Source organism: Oncorhynchus tshawytscha, linkage group LG12 (assembly GCF_018296145.1).
Source record: "Oncorhynchus tshawytscha isolate Ot180627B linkage group LG12, Otsh_v2.0, whole genome shotgun sequence".
Taxonomy (NCBI): domain Eukaryota; kingdom Metazoa; phylum Chordata; class Actinopteri; order Salmoniformes; family Salmonidae; genus Oncorhynchus; species Oncorhynchus tshawytscha.
In genome coordinates this window covers 57,547,797-57,568,995 of record NC_056440.1, presented here as the reverse complement: position 1 = coordinate 57,568,995, position 21,199 = coordinate 57,547,797, and the positions used below count along the sequence as shown (strand labels likewise).

The 21,199-nt window shown below is 41.9% G+C and overlaps 1 long non-coding RNA gene across 1 annotated transcript; it reads right to left on the bottom strand.

Moving 5' to 3' along the window:
- Positions 1–9,380: 9,380 nt before the first annotated feature.
- Positions 9,381–18,831, bottom strand: LOC112232111. Its single transcript, XR_002950605.2, has 3 exons — positions 18,559–18,831; positions 12,242–12,353; positions 9,381–11,709 (listed from the first exon to the last, which is right to left on the bottom strand). It is a non-coding gene; the product is annotated as an uncharacterized LOC112232111 (long non-coding RNA).
- Between the last annotated feature and the right edge of the window lie 2,368 nt (positions 18,832–21,199).

Here is a 21,199-nt window from a genome sequence, read left to right as displayed (position 1 = left end):
CACTGCTTGGATTAATAAGCACACATGCACACACATAAAACACACAGACATAGAAACAGATAAGGGAACAAACATGAGAACACGCCACAGGCATTTATGTTATAAAATGCAAATGAAGACTCACACTAAAGGTGCAACAAAAAAGAAGAAGAAGGCCCCCACATAGGGCATTCTCCAAGTCTCCACCTGTGCATCGAGGAGGCTTACTTGTGCTAGTTTACATTTGAATCGAGCTCCCACTGCAGTCTTACCCCACCCAGGTCCAACATCAATTTGCTCTTTCATTAATTTCCCTCAGAACAGGAAATAAGAAAGTGTGAGTTCAGAGGCCTGCCCTGGGGGTTGTTATTTCAACACCGGCCCAATCCCCTCGCTGACGTCGTCCCATTCTGTATCACCTTCCCCGTGTGGAATTCCATTTACTATCCATTAAACATCACAGCACCGCTAGAGAGGGGGAGAGGGAGAGAGAGAGAGAGAGAGAGAGAGAGAGAGAGAGAGAGAGAGAGAGAGAGAGAGAGAGAGAGAGAGAGAGAGAGAGAGAGAGAGAGAGAGAGAGAGAGAGAGAGAGAGAGAGAGAGAGAGAGAGAGAGAGAGAGAGAGAGAGAGAGAGAGAGAGAGAGAGAGAGAGAGAGAGAGAGAGAGAGAGAGAGAGAGAGAGAGAGAGAGAGAACCGCCCGGGATTCCACCAGCACATCCAACTATTGGGACTTTCTAAGCAAAGGACCCTGTCTCATAAAGTCAATAGACATTTTACTGAAGGCCTTGTCGGTGTATTAAAAAAAAAGAGCAAGTGAAGGAAAAGCATGGACTTGGTGTAGTGAATCATCTAATTGGCTGTGGGTTTCAACTGCTCTAAGCATCAAACGGCAGGAAATGGTGTAGTCTCCTCTTGAAGCCTGTCAATAATAACTGTCTGTGAGCAGACAGTGAAGGGCTGAGCAGACAGGGGATGTTATCTCTCTCAGAGAGCTGAAGCATGAAAGATGACTGACAGGTCTCTGGCTCTTGGTATCTACATCTCCCAGAGGGTGATCTGGCATAGCAATAACAACCATAAATACATTGTATGGAGGAGGTGCCAGGCAAAGGACGGGTCCCTCAGGAGTTTCTCCCTACTCCCATTGTACTGTAGTTTACCTCTCCCTCTATCTATTGGAAAATAAAGGCAAATGTTGCATTACTGCGGGGCCATGGCAAGAGGATAGGTTCACTGAGGTCTGACTAACCCAATAGAATCTGGGTCACCTCCCATGCCCCTGCCACACAAAGATACACATCCCAATGAGGGAAACACACTTTTGTCAGTCACACTTAAGTGCACTTTAGTGATGGTTGGCCTACGAGGTGAGGGCCTTGCTCCACTCTCTCTGTGTCTTTTTTTTGTTTGGTTTTACACATATCTGTCGATTTTTGACACATTTTAAGTGCACTTAAACACAGACCCCTAAAACAGATTGTCGCTGTGTGATAAATAAGATAGACATATTTGGATAAGACCGAGACACACAAATCTAATTAATACCATGTCGGTTAACGCTGTGCATCACTAAAAGGTTAATTCAAGATGAGCTTTTGGGATTAGTAAACGGTCATCAGGTTTACATTATTGACAGCTTTTCATTCAATTAATCTGATTTATTTGAAATATCTACCTTTACACAGCCCCCATGTGTCACGCCCTGACCTTAGAGCTTTTTATGTCTCTATTTTGGTTTGGTCAGGGTGTGATTTGGGTGGGCAGTCTATGTTCCTTTTTATATGTTTTGTATTTCTTTGTTTTGGCCGGGTATGGTTCTCAATCAGGGACAGCTGACTATCGTTGTCTCTGATTGGGAACCATACTTAGGTAGCTTTTTCCCGCCACTGTTTTGTGGGTAGTTATTTTCTGTTTAGTGTTTTCTGCACCTGATAGGACTGTTTCGGTTTCGCTTATTTTCGTTGTTATTTTGTTATAGTGTTCAGTTTCAATAAAAAGCATGAACTTTACAACGCTGCGCTTTGGTCCGACTCCTCTTCTTCAGACGACGAAAACTGTTACACCATGTCAATAATGTGCAGCATCGATCATTAGATCTTTGGCACCTATCTCATTATCTGTCCTAACTCGAATGTTCTACTGATTGGGTTTAACGTATTGTAAGGGAGATCATCTATTTTAAGAGAGGAAAGTCTTCTAGGTATTCTCCGCTCACAGCTGGAGGGAGGCAGCAATTAGATTCCCTGTGTCAGATTGTGTTAGTGGCATCCCACCAAGGAAACAGGCAACAGGGGGAGGAGCTCCTTGCTGCTCTGTTCAAATGAGAATCTCCGTGTTCCAAGTGATACGGTGTCACCCTGATGGCTGGTAGTGATAGGTTGGGAGGAGCCGCTCACAATAGTAACAAAACATCTCCTGCAGCAGTCTCTTCAGATGGAGAGTCATTAACAGTAAGGCTTGTTGACCAGGGATGGCCTCTCTACACTGACAGCAAACAATTTGCTCCTTTCTCCACACAAATAACATACATTCAGAACAAGTCAATCCATCAACAAATCAGCATGTACTTGGCTTTCCGGGATGTATTGGCCATTTGGCAATTCTGGCAGATGCCAGATGGGCTGGACAATTTTTTTGTTGGGTGGTCAAAATTGAGAACATAAAAATAAAAAGTGTTTTTTTAAAAGGCCTGTTAAGATTATTATTATTTTTTAAAGATTTTTGTGCATTTCCTCTTTTATACTAATCTGTATTGAGCTTTTGGCCCCCCCGAACAAGATGGGCAGGCCAGTTTTTCTGATAGCCTGAGCTGAGTTCCCACAAACTCACATTCAAAGTCAAACGCGGCCTGAGCAAAGAGACCTGTTCTGACTCTTTCAGACAGCCAAGATCATGGATCGTAAAAACGGAAAGGGTGCCTATAAACGTAGAAATAGCATATTCACCTCACTCAAAACATCCTATTTTTGGGGAGGCTAAAACCATGATTTGGTCAAACAGTAAATTGCATTATTCTCATGATTCCTGTAATGAAAGTGTCTGCCCTGCCCCTGTGCCTGTTTTGCTGGGGCCTGTGATGAGGGAGCTACTCACCTCTCCCCCCAATGCACTAGAGAAAAACGTGTTCTGATCGTATAACATTTAAAAATGCACCTGGGAAAAAAACACAGCTTTGGATGCCTCATTCCGTTATCCGTGTCAAAGAGAGGATGGTTTCAGCATTTTTATTTCTCAACTCTCAATATTCAGCTCAACAGCAACTTTTTTTACAACCAAGATATTTGATATGGCTTTGAGATATGGAAAGTGGCAATTTTGAGGGCATATGCCTATGGGTCTCAGGGGTAGTACCACTACAGTTTTTTAGGACATTAAAATGTACTGTTGGATGAGTACATGGCTACCAGCAGTGGGAATTATATTTCGAGTTAACACATTAAATAGATGGTTTTCATTTTCCATTTCCTCAGGTGTTGAACTCCAAATTAATTAGCCTTTGATTAGACAGGACAAACCCATTTTCCCAATTTCTGATATATCATCCAAATAAATAAATCACAGCACGTTTTTGGACTCATTCAGCAGTTTTTACCTGATTAATTAGAATACTATTGGAAATGAATGTTGAAAGTTCAATGTTACTCCTAAAACATAAGTTGAAAATGATGATGTCGCCGCTTCCTGTTGACAATAACTTTTGATAAATAGCTCAATGTCAAAACACCGTTTTGAAGTGTCCTAATCAATATGCCGAAAATGTTATCAAATCAAATTGTATTTGTCACATGCTTTGTAGACAATAGGAGTAGACTAACGGTGAAACGCTAATTTACAGGTCCATTTCCAACAATGCAGAGCTAGAGATGAGCTGAAAAAAGAATACAAAATGGTGACAGTTTGTGATATATTGAAAACCTAAACATAACATTTACTACCTATACATACAGTATATGCCATAGGCTGGGGAACAAGGTAATCAACCATCAATGGTTTACATCTTGAATTTTCATCATCTACCTGTCCCTCAGCGTATTTCTCCACATGCTTTGGCACAAACGGCCTTGACAATCGCATTACACAACCTAAACATCACGAATGAAAGCAATGAAAGAGACTTGTATGAAACGAGCGGTGCTTTTGCTATTGTTTGTGTGTTGTTCTCTACAGACAGCCACATGTATGATTAAGGTCACTTGTAATGACAACACCTCCCCCAACACCACCTCTGCCCCCACTCTGTGGCTGTTTAACTTTTCATACATTATCCATTCTGCATTATTTATATCCCTCAAACGGCGCCCAGCCATCATGCACCAGTGTACTGTAGCAGTGCTCCAATGCCACTGTAACCTTGACTAGTGTTGAGGACACAGAGACGGAGTAAGAGGAGGAGGAGGGGGCCTCTCCACTGAAGCTGTAAAAGCCAAATCCCAGCTGCCCTCTTGTGAACTGGGTCACTAAATGCATTTTGAGTGTTTCTCCATGCCTACAAGTCCACATGGCGGAGAATGCTCACAATGGGCAGGTCAGAAGCCTCAGCTGACATCCCTGAAAGAGTCTTCACTGATTTGATCGCACCGGGGGACAAGAGGGGTGCAGCTACGCTATTTGATTTGCTTTTCCCACTCTGTACCACAGAAATCTAAATCCATATACGGCCAATTCAATAATCACTCACTGTTATAAACTACATCATTTCGAGACAATTCCATCACAACTGTAGCATAGAATTGTATCACCACCTATCAGTGCCCAATGCCCATTATTTTCCGTGTGGATTTTTTTGTAATCCATGAATTCAATGTCCAATGCATGAAATCACAGTGAAAATGCGTTACCCCAACCCTGAAACGAAATATTCTGAAGGTCTGCATTGTTTTTGCAGTTTTTTTGTGTGGAGTTGATAACATTGTCCATGCTTGGAAAGAAAATCTAAACACTTTGACTCCTAACCACGCTTCTACTTTAAACTCTCATAATGAACCTGTTCATTATCTCATCAGTCATCTTTAATCCTGCAGGAAGGTAATAAGGTGTTTCATTATCTCTCATCATATAGCCCAACACTGTTCAGAGGTCCTGGGTCTTTGTGTCCTGTCTTAGTCAGATATGAGTCATGCTGCATTCTGGTTGGCTGTTGTCTTGTGGTGACTCACAGGGTCACAGATCAGAGCGATTATGAGTTGGCCTGATTTCAAGAGGCAGATCGTCCTCTAATCTGCCGCTTTGTGAAAAGCCTTAAGATAAAAATTAATCAAATGCATTTAATTTTACCTTAATCCACTCGCATTTTCCCAACCAGAGACTGACCTGATGATTAGCATTTGAACTGGTGTCCTTAAGTGTATCTGCACTGTGCCTGTCGAACAAAATATCAATGCCCATGCATTTCACTAGGTGTGACAACAACACAAAAGCATTTGACAGAATGAAGCATTTGCAAAGTAATTACTTAAATCCTTCATGGAAAAATGAGTTGCCACAAGCCCTAATACAGCAGCATATTGGGGAGATCAACAGATTTAATCATACTGTTAGTTACAGCAAACCTTGACTCAGGGTCATGCAAAAAAGTTCAGAATTAAAAGAGAGGCCGGAGTCTATGATCAAACATGTTAGACAATTGGGTTGCAGATACTCTGTCTGTTGTGGCCCAATTCATACCATAAACAAGAGGTCAATGTCATTTTGAGAACAGAATTATTGAGGAATCAGTTAGGATAATGTCCTCATGTATTTGGTACCTCACATGGCATTTTATTTCTCATTCAAATGTAGACTGCACGCTGTTGTTTGATGTTCTAAAATCAGGCAGCAGTGTTTTGCACTGAAAATGACAAGCCATATTACTCACAATACACGTGTTACCCATACTGAATGCTCTATTTTTATTTTGGTGCTGCTCTTTGTGTGTGTTATTGTCAGTTGCATTTATCAGAATGGGAAAAGAGCCAGACAGAGGGCAAAAGCCATAGAGAAAAATAAAATATTATTTGAATGTATGTTATAATTGCTTTGTACATGCTCAGGTCATTGAACCTCTCATCTGGTTTGCCAGCTTCCCTCCAATCAGGTTGATGGTTTCTGTGTCTGAAAGGCAAACTTTTGGCCTCCATGTGGAGAGACATTATCTGCACCTCAATGTGACCTTTCCCCCACACCTTTCCTCTCAACGCTGCCTCCAAACAGGAGGGCAGCACAGTTTGAGGCCAGAACGTTAATAGAATCAGGCACAGGCTGAAGAAAACGGCATCCGCCCACACCACTCAGGTCCTCACAAGGTTAAAGTGAAAAGAAGTTAACTTTTGAATTTGTCGTTACAGCTCTGTATGAAATGTTGCATGCAAATGACAACCATAATGAGATGATCTAATTCCCCCAATTGAGTAAGTGGTTTAGTAAGTCAACTAATAATTGGATGATAATGACTATCCATGCATATGGTCAGAAACGTATCATTTGTTTGCAATCAGTCAGAATCATAGCTAGGATGATCATTCAATAGTAGAGCTAGTCAACTCTCCTTTAGTTAACTTGTCGAATGAAAAGGCTAAATGCATACACTCGCCTGTTTAGTTAGCACTGTTGGTTTTGATAAAACGATGTGTTCCCCCAGCAGGTAACAAGGAAAAGGTTATCATAAACTGCCTGTAAGAGCAAAGAGAAAAAGCAGTAGGGGAAGTGAAAGATCGATGTGCGCTATTGAGTTTTTCTATTTCTGTCAGAAAAGCAAGCCAGTATTTTGACATCCTCCTCAACACATGGCCGGGGAAAGGGGGAAAGCAATTGAAGGTCTCCTTCAAGCACTGGGCATTGCTTTTATGTGTTTGTTAGTTTGTAAAGGGGGTCCAAATGGTATTGTACTAATTTTTACTGGAATAATGGTTTAAAAATGCAATACTGGGGCCATGCAATAGAAAGGTGAGTGCTAACAGTATTGTAGGTTTGAGGGGTTGTGATTCTTATGCCAGTGGGGGATCATTAATATCATGGACATTTTCCCACTATGTTCCAATCAATCAACACCTTCCTCCCGCAGCTTTCATCCACAGGCCTCCCATTAATCGAAGGATATTTGTCTTTCTTCTTTTGTAAGACAACTTTTTTCCTCTTCCCTTTCACTAAACACTTCCTTTCAAAAGTATACAAAGCCATGTCTATTGTATTGTACTCAGAAGCCTGCGTGGCTAATGCTGTTCTTGTGGTACAATACAGTAAGTATCCATACCTGCGAGTTGCATTACAGATTGCAGGGAAGAGTTTTACACCAAATCAATGGTTTGGTTTACTCAGCTGAGAAGCAAAAGTTTTGTGCATGATCAGCAACGCGAGCCCTCTGGAACTAAATGTTTGCCGTTTGTCTTTTGTTTGCAAGTTGTGCTGTCTAACAAGCAGAATAACTGTGAAATTGGCATGGCCCGTGTTAGACTGGACAGGTACCATTTGTCATGCTACACCCAACAGAAGCACAAAATCAATCGGGTCCAGCACTAAACACGGCTAATGAAGAGGCTGTACATACACCGCGTTGACCTCTACTATACAGCCATTTTACAGGCGCATGTCTTTTTACAGGCCTCACCCCTTACACACGATGTTGCATGTGAGCATGCTACCCATTGCATGTATTCATATCAGTTCAGAACATACTGTATAGGAAAGTGCATGACAATTAAGTATGATGATGAGTGTTGTTGTAAATCTGTCCTGAGTGCTCTTTTTGACTTGGCGGTATCGTACTGTCTATCTCCTTTAGTCATTACTGCCAGCTAGATGTGAGGTAAGCAATGGATGTATATATGAACGAACAAAGCCTTTGATCACGTGACACCATTCATTCCTATTTGAAGTTAAGAGGGCGTTTCATTGAGACACCACGTACGCAGTTTGAGCTACTCCAGGAAGTGACATTGCGGGCTGGCTCAGTGAGTTTTCAGCTGTTATCGTGACTGTTGTATACATTCCACTTCAGGACAAGAAAAATAACAAGCTGGCATTTAACGAACTGTATGAGGCTATAAACAAGCAAGAACACTTACATCTGGAGGCTGCTTTTCTAGTTGCTGTCAATTTTAATTCAACGTCATTAAGACACGTGAGGCCCAACTTCAATCAGCAAGTCTCCTTCGCCACTAGGTAAAGTCCTAGAACACTGTTATTCTACCCACAGGCAAGCATACAAGGCCCTCATTCGTCCGCCATTCGGCAAATCAGATCATGGCCCTGTAGTCCTGTTTACATGCAGAAGGTCAAATAGGAAGTACCTTTGACTCGCTCTGTTGAGAAATGGTCACCAGAATCAGAGGTAATGTTACAGAACTGCTTTGCTAGCGCTGATTGGGAATATGTTTTGAGGCTCCGCCGATAACGTCGACAAGCTAACCACCTCCGTCACCGGTTAAACTAAAGGACAGGGCTATCGCAGACAAGCCTGAGGCTGCAGCTGAGGACAGGAAGAAATACAAGAAGTCCCGTTATGACCTCTACAGAGCCATCAAACGGGCAAAAGGGCAATATAGGAATAAGGAGGATCGTATTACACCGGCTCCAACGCCCGCAGCATATGCCAGGGGCTACAGTCCATTACTAATTACAAAGGAAGACCCAGCCATGATCTGCCCAACGATGCCTCTCCAACAGACGAACTCAATGCATTTTGTCCACGCTTTGACAATAACATTGTACTGGGTGTGAGGGCCGCCACCGACCCAGAGGACTAGGTGATCTGGGTGATCTCAAGGCCCAACGGTACTCCAGTGCGTGTTCTCAGCGCATGCGCAGAACAGCTGACAGGAATATTTACAGTATTTTTCAACCTCTCCTTGTCTCTGTCTGTAATCCCCACGTTTTAAGATGCCCACCATCATTCCTGTTCCCAAGATCTCTAAGGCTTCATGCCACAATGACTCACATCTGTGATCATGAAGTGCTTTGATGATGACACAATGAGACGGTGAGCACGCCCACATCGACGGGGCTGCAGGGGAGCGGGTCGAGAGCTCCAAGTTCCTCTGTGTCCAAATCACTACGGACTTCAAATGGTCCACACACACCCGCACAGTCGTGGATAACCCCTCAGGAGGTTGAAAAGGTTTGGCATGGGCCCTCAAATCCTCAAAAATGTTCTACAGCTCTACCATGGAGAGCATCTTGACTGGCTGCATCACTGCTTGGTATGGCAATAGCACCACCCGCAATTGCATGGCGTGGACAGCCCAGTACATCACTGGGGCTGAGCTCCCTTCCATCCAGGACCTCTATATCAGGTGGTGTGAAAGGAAGTAACGGAAAATTGTTAAAGACTCCAGCCACCCAAGCCATAGACTGTTCTCTCTGCTTCCGCACGGCAAGCGGTGCCTGTGCTTCAAGTCTGACACCAACAGGCTCCTGAACAGCTTCTATCGCCAAGCCATAAGACTGCTAAATAGCTAACTAAATAGCTAACAAATTGGCTACACAGACTGAGTTGACCTTGACTGACCCTCTATATGGTATACTTACTTACTTTCTCGTGTTCTTCTTACTTATTATTTTTATATCACGTGTGTTATTGTTCTACCTTATGTTAATTTTAGCATTACATTGTTATTTATTACTGCATTGTTGGGTTTAGAGTGTTCAATGAAGGTATTCCATTGTACATATGCACGTGACATTAATACATGAAACTGGCTGCCCCCTCAAATTAAAGGCTGACCGGGGTACTGCAGACTGCCATTAGCAACACAATTATCCTTAGAACATCTTCTGTGTGCAATTTTTAAAGAATAAATTCAAGGACATACATCTGGTGTATTATAAGCAATTATTGGCACAATGATTGTCTTAGAATGTTTTATTTACTTACATGAAGATTGCCATTTCTCCATTCACTATAATGGGGGATCCTGTTTTCTCTTAGCAATGCCTGCAGTACTGCAGTCGGCCTTGAACTTCAGTGGTTTCAATGAGAGGGGGCAGGCATTCTCCACTGGAGGTAAGGCAGATTTCCTGAACTGCTAAACCTTCACCTGTTGTAAAGATTTTTAAAGTCTCAACATAACTGTATAAATAATGTCCTGAGCAGATTCTCTCTGTTATTTAACAGTAGGTGTGTTACAATCCCTTTGCACATGTTCACCTATCAAGACAGCAGTGGTAGTGTATCTGTGATGTTTTAGTTCTATCTTTCTCTGTGGGCAGGCTGGGCAGGGATGAAGCATTGGTCCGCAGCTGGAGTTCTTGCAAGTTCAGCAGGGCCAGTAGGATGGATAGGAGTGGCTCTCAGAGCTCATATGAAAGGCAGCCTGTCCTGTCCTTCTGACATTTCACATTTTGCACTCAAATCACCAACAGTTCTGCTGACATACACTACCCCAGCCAGTCAGCCACTAGGAGACCAGAGGGCACCTCTCAAAGGACAACTCCCTGCTACCAACAACAGACATGTTTTCAGGGTGAATTATTTTCTATAATATTTCATATTAAAAGGGGTTAAAATGTCCAAACTTCTATTCTACAGGTGTTGATTAGTTACAAAATAATTAGGTCCACAGGAAAAGGACTCGATCCCAAAAATCATGTTCAAGCCTGGCTATTCAAACCAGGATCCATCAGAATAGTAGAAGTATAAATGTATCACATCAAAGATATCAATTTAGTTATGTTATTCTGTTCCATTCCAGATTGCCTGTACACTTATGTCCCTCCTAGACCGACAGCAATCAGTAAGATTCTTGTCATAAAATGTCATAAGCATAAATTACAGCACCTCACCCAGTGTTTTGATGTATATTGAATTGTCTGTGTCTAAATCCATCACTATGCGAGGCTCTGTATGGGTGCAACAACTCACATTACGGCTGCATCTGTTTATACAATATTGTCAATTTATCAGTGCTGTTTACTGGGGGATGCAACTTGCATCCATTTAGTCAAATGGAGATACATGAGCAATATAGAAAACTGAAAAATACCACAGAAGGACAGAGGTCAGATGTGAAGTTCCAGTTCAAGGGCTTTCTCCACTCTCACTTTCTCCTGTGAGCCAATTGGAGAAAAGGTACGTGACGTCTCATTTGTAGAAGATTAAACATTTCTGACACACTGGTTTCCCGGGGAATCTAGTGGCATCAAGGGACCCAAAGACTAGTTGTTTACTCCATGTCTTACTGCTACTGCAATAAAACCGTCAGAGTTCCCTGTGCCGTGCAATTATTCCGGCCACAGTATGCATCTTTAATAACATACGATGAAAAGCAATCAAGCCGTGTGGTGTTCCTATAAAAAGCTAATATTACCATATGAGAGAGGGCTTTTCATTGGTATTCTTTAAAACATTTTAAAGAGTCTCTAGCATGTGTTGCCAAAATGTACAATGCAAGATGTAGATATTCTGCGTTCAACATTCTTCTCAAAGGTGTCAAAAAAAGCGTCTTTCAACAGTGATACATATATAAATGACACTATACCATTGTACTCACGCACGCACGCATTCAAGCAGTCCAACAGTCAAAGATTATACATTCACATATGGGCTGAGAGAAATGACACAGACAGAAAATGAGGATGTTGGGTGAGACTTCTGAGGGCACCGGGGGCTTTTTGAAGTGAGAACCACAGTGAAGGTTCCAAAGTCCATCTGGGCCCAATCAGGGTTGCGGGTTCAGGCTGTCGCCAGGGAGATCAGAAGCACAATCCCACAAGACATCTCACGATCACCCAACTCAAGTTGCATTCTGAGAGAGAGACTGTGGGAGAGAGGAAGGATTGGTGCAGAACGACAAGCAGCCTTGCTAGTGTCTCATATTTTACAGCAGTTGTTTCAGTACTTGTTATTCATGTTCTGGGGATCCAAGGCCAAAAATATCACAGGCAAAAGCGCTGAATGAACAGCTTGACCATTGTGCCCCGCAGAAAAGGTGGCAATTAATCAAAATCTGTAGTTTTTTTTTACCTTTATTCCCCTTCGTCTGCTTTTTCTTATTTTAACATAAAGTTGACTGCCATGTGAAAGTCTAAACACTGTATTTGTAGAATAATAATGCGGATCATTGTTAAATGACTAACTGTCAAACTTTGCTCTGAATTGCTTTCTTCTCTCTACAGCTGTTAGCAAAGATAAAGTGGTGGTCTTCTAAAGAAACATATGGAAACTTGAATTGAAAAATGTCCCTCATTAAGCCTTTAGCCAACTGCTGTCAGAGTCAGACTGGCCCCGTGCTGGTGACCTAGGAGTTTGACAGCAGTCCGCTTTACTCAGACACTCTATATATCACTCACTTTGAGGCAATAGGCTGTGTGCTGGCAGGAATCGGCAGAGATTCAGCACTCGTGTGGATTAATTCATTACTCCGGAAATGTTAACAAGGTCATCCCCGTCCTCTGTCGGGAACTGTGGAAGAGGTCAGAACTTGTCATTAAAATACCTCGGTTGATGCTGTCTTTTTAATTGAAACATTGAGTAACATTTTGCAGTGCTGCATTATGTCACCAACATACAACAACAATAAACAACAAACCAACATACATTGCCTTGCAAAAGTATTCACCCCCTTGGTGTTTTTCCTATTTTGTTGCATTACAACCTGTAATTTATATGGATTTTTATTTGTATTTCATGTAATGGACATACACAAAATAGTCCAAATTGGTGATGTGAAAAAATTCCAAAAAAGAAGAAATGGAAAAGTGGTGCGTGCATATGTATTCACCCCCTTTGCTATGAAGCCCCTAAATAAGATCTAGTGCAACCAATTACCTTCAGAAGTCACATAATTTGTTAAATAAAGTCCACCTGAGTGCAATCTAAGTGTCACATGATCTCAGTATATATACACACACCTCTTCTGAAAGACCCCAGAGTCTGCCACACCACTAAGCAAGGGGCACCACCAAGCAAGTGGCACCATGAAGACCAAGGAGCTCTCCAAACAGGTCAGAGACAAAGTTTTAGAGAAGTACAGATCGTACAGAGATTGGGTTATAAAAAAATATCAAACTTTGAACATCCCACAGAGCACCATTAAATCCATTATCAAAAAATTGAAAGAATATGGCACCACAACAAACCTGCCAAGAGAGGGCCGCCCGCTAAAACTCACAGACCAGACAAGGAGGGCATTAATTAGAGAGGCAACAAAGAGACCAAAGATAACCCTGAAGGAACTGCAAAGCTCCACAGCGGAGATCGAGGTATCTGTCCATAGCACCACTTCATGCCATACACTCCACAGAGCTGGGCTTTATGGAAGAGTGGCCAGAAAAAAAGCCATTGATTAAAGAAAAAAATAAACAAACACATTTGGTGTATGCCAAAAGGCATGTGGGAGACTCCCCAAACATATGGAAGAAGGTACTCTGGTCAGATGAGACTAAAATTTGGCCATCAAGGAAAATGCTATGTCTGGCGCAAACCCAACACCATCATCCCGAGAACACCATCCCCACAGAGAAGCATGGTGGTGGCAGCATCATGCTGTGGGGATGTTTTTCATCGGCAGGGACTGGGAAACTGGTCAGAATTTAAGGAGTGATGGATGGCGCTAAATACAGGGAAATGATTGAGGGAAACCTGTTTCAGTCTTCGAAGAAATTTGAGACTGGGTTGGAAGTTCACCTTCCAGCAGGACAATGACACTAATTATGATGCTAAAGCACACTTGAGTGGTTTAAGGGGAAACATTTAAATATCTTGGAATGGCCTAGTCAAAGCCCAGACCTAAATCCAATTGAGAATCTGTGGTATGACTTAAAGATTGCTGTACACCCACAGAACCCATCCCACTTGAAGGAGCTTTAGCAGTTTTGCCTTGAAGAATGGGCAAAAATCCCAGTGGCTAGATGTGCCAAGCTTATAGAGGACATACCCCAAGAGACTTTTAGCTGTAATTGCTGCAAAAAGGTGGCTCTACAAAGTATTGACTTTGGGGGGGGTGAATAGTTATGCACGCTCAAGTTCTGTTTTTTGTTCTATTTCCTGTTTGTTTCACACCCCAACAAAATATTTTGCATCTTCAAAGTGGTCGGCATGTTGTGTAAATCAAATGATACAAACCCCCCCAAAAATCAATTTTAAGTCCAGGTTGTAAGGCAACAAAATAGGGAAAATGCCAAGGGGGTGAATACTTTCGCAAGCCACTGTAAACGGCAAACAGGCATCAAGGGTGTTGTTGTCTAGTAGTCTAAATTCAAAAGTGATGAAGCTCTGGAAATGACAAGGCTCTCAGTCTGGCCTCCAACCACTAAACCCATAACACATTACACAAATTCCTTTCAATCATTGCATGTCGCCTCTCGGTTTCAGAAAAGTTATTCTGTTTACAAAAAGCAATTCATGTCATTGCTTTGCCCTCACTTTCATGTTGTGCCAATGCAAAGGATATCATAGAAAGTACAATGAGCAATGAAGCTACATATTCACAATAACATAAATCAATTTCAAATCCAACAATCTAATTGAAGAACAATGTGTTAATTTTAACCGAAATGCAAAACATCTACAGGAAATGTCTTTGTTCAATGTGTGCTGATTGCATTTGTAACTGATGCCGGATGTTTTGTTTAAGTGTGAAATAGGCAAAGGCCTTTCAAAAAAGGTGAAAGTTAGATGTGTTTGCACAAGGTCATCTATACGTAACTGTCGCTGGAGGGTATGCATGCGTTCTTATTATTGAGCATGTGTGGGACCTTCACACCCATTAAGCAAGCTACAGAGGAGAGAGGGCTGCACGCTCTGCAGAACCTTGGAGTGAAGCAGGACAGGCTCATTGGCAGAAGGTGGCGAAACCAGCCAGACCTCGGAGGAAACATCTGTCCTGTGAGTGTGTGTCAGATTGAGCTGGAGACCCCCACGGTCCAATGGATCACTGTAAAAGCTAACAGCTCCAGAGAAACTGTGTTAATTCTCCCCACATTGATGTGGTTGGGAGGAGGAGAAGGATGACTTAGGAACATGTGGGATAGTGGGGATTGGGGAAGGGAATTATGTAGGCAAGAGCAGCAGTGCATATGGAGATTTTCTCAAGGACAAAGACTTTTAGTTCTTCTATGCTGTACTGCTGAATACAGCGTGTTATATTCACATTGTTATGGCCTTTAATTTTGTTCATTTCACATTTCAAAGCAGCTATTAATTTTTCAACTCTGGCATCTTGCTGGGCAGAGGTAGTTTATGCGTGCAGCATCTCTGATGTGGTGTGTGTTTGTGTATGTACATGTACCTATGTTTCCGTTTTGGCAGCGTTCTGTGAGTGTCCAGCTCAGGGACTGGCAACCACCAGTCTGTGTTGAGCGGGAACTTTTAAACGGCACCTGATGTCTGATGGGAACCCAGCAGAGCAAAAGACAAACAGTGATGATCTCTGTGTTTTTAAGTAAGTGGGGTGTGAGGTCAGCTGACAGGAGACTGGCCCTCTTGTCATGACAAGGTCAAACATATGAATGCTGTCTGGGAATTGAAAGGGAATGAACCTGGACTGAGAGTTTAAAAAAAGCTGCACTAGAGGTGAGGTGGAAGAAAGATTGGCTAGGCTATATGCAATGTTTTTCTCCAGGGTGAATGTATCACCTGTACACAGAACAGCAACGTAGACAGGGTTATTTTTTATTTACGTCAGTAAAAGGTGAAAAAGTCCAGTGTGATATTTTTAGTCAACTGTGCTGCTGTGTGCACCCTTTTTAAATTGAAACCAGACTTTAATTGTGATTGATCCTCTGTAGCTCAGTTGGCAGTGCATGGCACTTGCAATGTCAGGATAGTGGGTTCAATTCCTGGAACCAACTGCATGTAGAATGTATGCATGCATTACCGTAAGTAGCTTTGAATAAAAGTGTCTGCTAAATATATATTATTATAATGAATAGCACTCAATGATAAATCCTTTACACGATTTCTACGACAACAATAAATAGCTATAAGCTAAAGCCTGGAAAAATACAATCAGAACTGGTTTCCAAACTCATTCTCTCTTGTTTTGACCTGGTCAACATCGACTACTGGCAGGTGTAAACCTGGCCGACACTTACAGCGCAGGAAGGACTTTGAAAAAGCCATTATTTCCGTTGCCCGGTTCATGTTCCATGACACCCATGGCTGTTGAATCTTCCCCCCAGGAAGGAGTAGTTTGAGATTCCATAACAATGTGAAAAATGGTGATTTCCAGAGCCAGTCCAGCGGCCCTCTTAAAAGGCGCTAAACAGGGCCATCACTCTGATATACTTAGCCCGTCCTCCATCAACACAAGTTGACAGTGGAGCCTTGAATCTTGAAATATGCCCTTTCACACAGCTCCGGCTGAGGAGGGGTCCAAGGATTTGCACATTTCCCTGTTTACTTGGTCGCAACAAACCTTGCCGCTCTCTCTAGGGAAAAAGCAGAAACACTATTGAGCTGTTTGTCATTTCCATTCCCCACATCAATCCCAGCCGATCTAGGCCTCAGTAAGGAGAGGGACAGGGGTCTGGGCTGCCAGATCGCTGCAGTGAAGGTGGCACAGCTCTCTGAGTCATTATATAGAGAGGCATCCTGAGGGCTACAGCGAGGAGACAGATGGCTGCTGAAGCCATGCCCAAGCCAGGCTGAAATCTGCTTAAATGAGTTCTGGAAATGAAATGTAATAGGACCTAAAACCCCATGCACTGGATGGCTTGTGCATCAACAGTAATGACTTAAGAAGGACTTCGAAATACAGCATACGAGAATACATTAATTTAATCTAAAGTAATGTCTTAGCAACACTGTGCTTGTAAGAAGTACATGCAATTCAAGGCACAAATTAAATGATAACGTATCAAGTTATTATTGATGACTTTTAATAAATACCAACTCTCATTGATCAGCCACCAGTAAGCAAACTATAAACACAGTTGTTTTCTGGCAATTGTCACAATGTTTTGACTTTTACAAAAATGCATCCAACAATGGAGGTAATAACCCAATGTTAATTGAGCAAAGTCATGAGACGTATTGGGAAGAAAGTTCCAAATGAATTCAAATGGATTGGCTTAAACAAGGCAAGGCTGACAGTTCCCTTCCTTGTCCCTTTTCCCTATCCAGTTGGAGAGACATTGGGATGTCTTGGAGCATGAAATTAAATATTATAAACTGCCATCATTGAATTGTATCCCATTCTCTGGGAAAACCATGATGACTAAAACAGGAAAAGGGCAGGGAGGATTAACAGTTTAAGTCTTATTTACAGGAAGACAAACTGAGCCATAAAATGGCCTGTGTTTCTGATGGGTTTATCAATGTAAAGTTTGCATTTTACTGACAGCGTTTTAGCAACATGAAGTCTTATTTTTTATTTTTTTTTAAAGCATATACACCCCCAGGAAGAATATGACACCTTAACTTTCATTTTCAGACAAGCTAGCACTGATATGGTCATTAAATTCATAGAATGTTTGGGAATTATGTAGAGCAAGGCATTTGTGAAAGTTCTAAAGCAACAGAGTGAAAAAGTGCCAGTGCGTTTGGACAATTAATAGACACTGCAGTAAATAAAACCTGTCTCGTCCACGACCAGAGTCTACATAGACCGGTTCTCCATAGCCAATCAGAGCTACAGTAGGTCGTTACACAAATATGCCATTTGTCACACGGGCCTGCCATCATTCAATTTGAACTGGACTGTTCACAGCCAGTAGCAAAAGCGTGACTTTGGATCATTCGAACGCATTTGCCAAAAGCAACAAAATAGACCCGAATTGATTTCTGCAAATACGTAAATACAATGGGAGTCCTCTTACATTTGGGAACTTTGCAGTCCTATTATTCAAACAACCGTTAAAAGGTAGGCGCTCCCTCGGTTATGCACACCAGCAACAACAAGATCAACAACTAATGCTAACTGGAGCTAGATGAGCTAAAATCTAACGAAGGAACATTAGATAAACCCTCTCAAACGTATTCAGCTAGTTGGTCGTTGAAAAATGCACTTATAAACAATGGGGAATAGTAGCCTGCTCGTCCTCCTGCTGCTTGCCTGCCAATGCATGCTTGCACTCTGCGTTCGTCAATACAGAGCATTGTCTGTTTGTAAATTCAGTGTTTCACTCTCCTAGCGTTTTAGAATGCATGCTGCACTATTGACACTGGATGCTATGGCCGAGGAGTAGGGTTGATCCGAGCGTTCCTCATAATGGCACCCAAGCTAACTGGCTAAAGTTGGCTAACTTGCTAGCTACTTCCAGACACAAATGAGAGAACACCTCACTCTGATAATTTTTTTCGCCCTAGCAGAGCCGTTTACATGGTATCTGGAGCGTTAGTGACTAACTGTGCTGTAGGCAACAATTGAATTACTTTTTTCCTCAAACTTTTCATGACACTGGTCATATTCAGCGGGTGTTGCGCCTTTTGTAAATTCATCAGTTATTCTGTGCACTGGCACACTCAGACAAGAGTTCTCTGAAATCAGAGTAGATAGCCAGAGTGAATTTACAAACGCAAGAGATATGCTAATTGAATAAGTCATTCAAGTTCAGCATAGCTAGCCTGCAAAGCGATTCACATTTCTTGCTAGCTAACCAAATGACACCTGCATATCTAGCTGTTGCCACCGAAAAACGAGGAGGGGAAAAAGTTGGTCACTCACCCAGTCCTCCAAGGACAGGACATCCTCCCAGCAGCTAGCTAACTTTAGGCTCAGTGTTTTTTCATTTTTTTAAATATATTTTTTTACCTTGCTACATAAATAGATTTGCTACCCTATTAGCCACGTTATGACTGACTTGTGATCATTTCCCTGGCTATGTTTGATCGTCTTGACACACCCAGCCTTAGTTACATTTGTCCGTTTTTATCCAAAATATTGCGTCACTGAAACGGTGCATCCTGAATGGGTGTAGGCAGCAAACAATGTACCAGGCCAGCTGTGATTTACGACCTGAGAGGACATTTTTGGGGACTACCAAGAAAGGTATTAGTGAATTGTCCTAATGCATTTTATACATTTTATTCTGCCAACGATGCCTTACTGTACGTCATGGAAGTTTGAGTCAAATCGAATAAAACACGTTTTAAACCTCTTAAATTTGGTTTTGTAGTATAAACGAGGAATTTGATATTTTTGACTGATATTATGATTGTCTGTTTTATATCTGCAAGTCAATTAAAAGCTGTCAGTTCCATTTTAAAATGTCTTTATTAGGCCATTTTGGGGGGGGGGGGACCTTCTTCCCAATAACTTTATTTCCTTATCTAAGTCTCGTGACTGTGCTCAGTTAACGTTGGGTTACTACCTCCGTTGTCTGCATTTTGTAAAAGTCAAAACATTGTGGCAATTGCCAGAAAAACACGGGGTTAATAATTTGCTTACTGGTAGTTGATCAGATTTGGTATTTATAAGTCGTCAATAACAACTTCATAACTTATCGTTTAAGTAGTCAAAGTAGTGCCTTGAATTGTATGTACTTTTTTATAAGCAACACTGTGCTAAGACATTACAATGGATTCACTGAATGTATTCTTACATCAGGGAAAGTATGTTGTATTTCTAAGTCATTACTGTTGATTCTCAGTCTTGAGCAGGGCACAAGCCCTTCAGTGCATGGGGTTTAAAGGCATGATATAATTTGCACTCTGCCTAAGAGGGAAAGAAACTATTTTGTATGTGTCTTTGGTTAGATATTTCTTCCCACAGGAATTCCCACTCATACATCATCCACTTCCTTATTGGAAGGTGACCAGAGCGACCCCATCTGTGAGGGAGGTTTGGGTGAGGGAGAGCATTCACAGCAAAGGCTAAAAGTGCACAGGCTAAGCTATATAGCCCCTTGAGTGTGCCTTCACCATCCCCATGTGGCTCTTACTCAATGTGTTTACCTGCCACACCGTGGCTGTCACATATACTCCCACCCCGGCCTCTAGGTCATCAGGCTGCTGATTATCCCTCACACCTGTCACCATCGGCAAGCGCACCAGCGACCTCATGACACTCACCTGGACTCCATCACACCTCCTTGATTATCTTCCCTATATCTGTCACTCCCCTTGGATCTTTCCTCAGGTGTTATTGACTCTGTTCCATGTCGGTGCCTTGTCTGTGTTTCATGTTTGTTTTATTTACACTCACTCCCTGTACTTGCTTCCCGACTCTCAGTGCACTTGTTACAGTGGCCCATTGGCCTAATTTCCATCCCAACCTTTACAAGAGCTCAGACTGGGAAGAAACCTCCATCAGAATGCATTAAAATATGAGCTACTGCATATAGCTTCTCTCATTTGTCTATTCAGTTTAATCTCTCCACTCAAGATTGACAGTTCTCATTTGTGTTTATTAAAAAATTGTCCAATATTTGACTAATTGTCACTAATTTTTGCCAATCATTGATCACACAGCTTTCTGTCCAGTTAAGCATGATATATATATACTGTAGGTCACTTCCACTTTTTGAAAAACAACTTGATGTCATTGAGCACCCAATTAGAATGCCAGTGTGGCGCCGGTCCTTTGGAGACTAAGGTCATGCCAGTGTGCACCATGGGAGCTCTCATCAGAATGCATATCGCTCCAATCATCTTATTTAACCTTAATTTAAAATTCCAAAATGCCATCTTTGTTTCCCAAGTGGAAGTGATTGTCTACACACTGGGCAAAAACTGGTTGCGTCAATGTTGTTTCTACATGACTTCAAACAAAACATGTAATGTGATGATGTTGAATCAACATGGAAAACTGATTGGATTTGCAAAAAGTCATTAACATAAGGGAATTTGTTTCCAACCAACTTTTAACCTAAATCCAACAACACCGTGACTTTTTAAATGTTTTAATTTCATGATGAATCCATGTTAGCTGGCAACTCAACCAAATGTAAATCAAAACTAGACGTGGAACTGAGGTCTGTGTCCAGTGGGTATTCTTCACGGACTCCAGAGGATGTAACAAAGCCCCTGCATCTGCCCTTTAGGAACTTTGTATTTCTGGGGTCGTGTTTCCTTCCTAACATGATTTGAAACATTTTCCCAGCACAAAGTGACATTAGTGCAGTTTTTGTGTTGCTCTGTCTGTCAAAATGAGTTAGCCGGAAAAAATGTGAACGGCAAGCTCATCGAAAGGGAAAATTATGTTACTGAGCATTTTGTTTAAAAAAAAAAAAATCAATTTTCCTTAATTTGCATAATAATCAAATTAACGCAATGGATTTCATGTAAATTACTGGAGACAAATATTAATCATTGAAATATATTCTGTACATGTATATCAGTGCAAAGTGTATATTTGCTAGACCCAT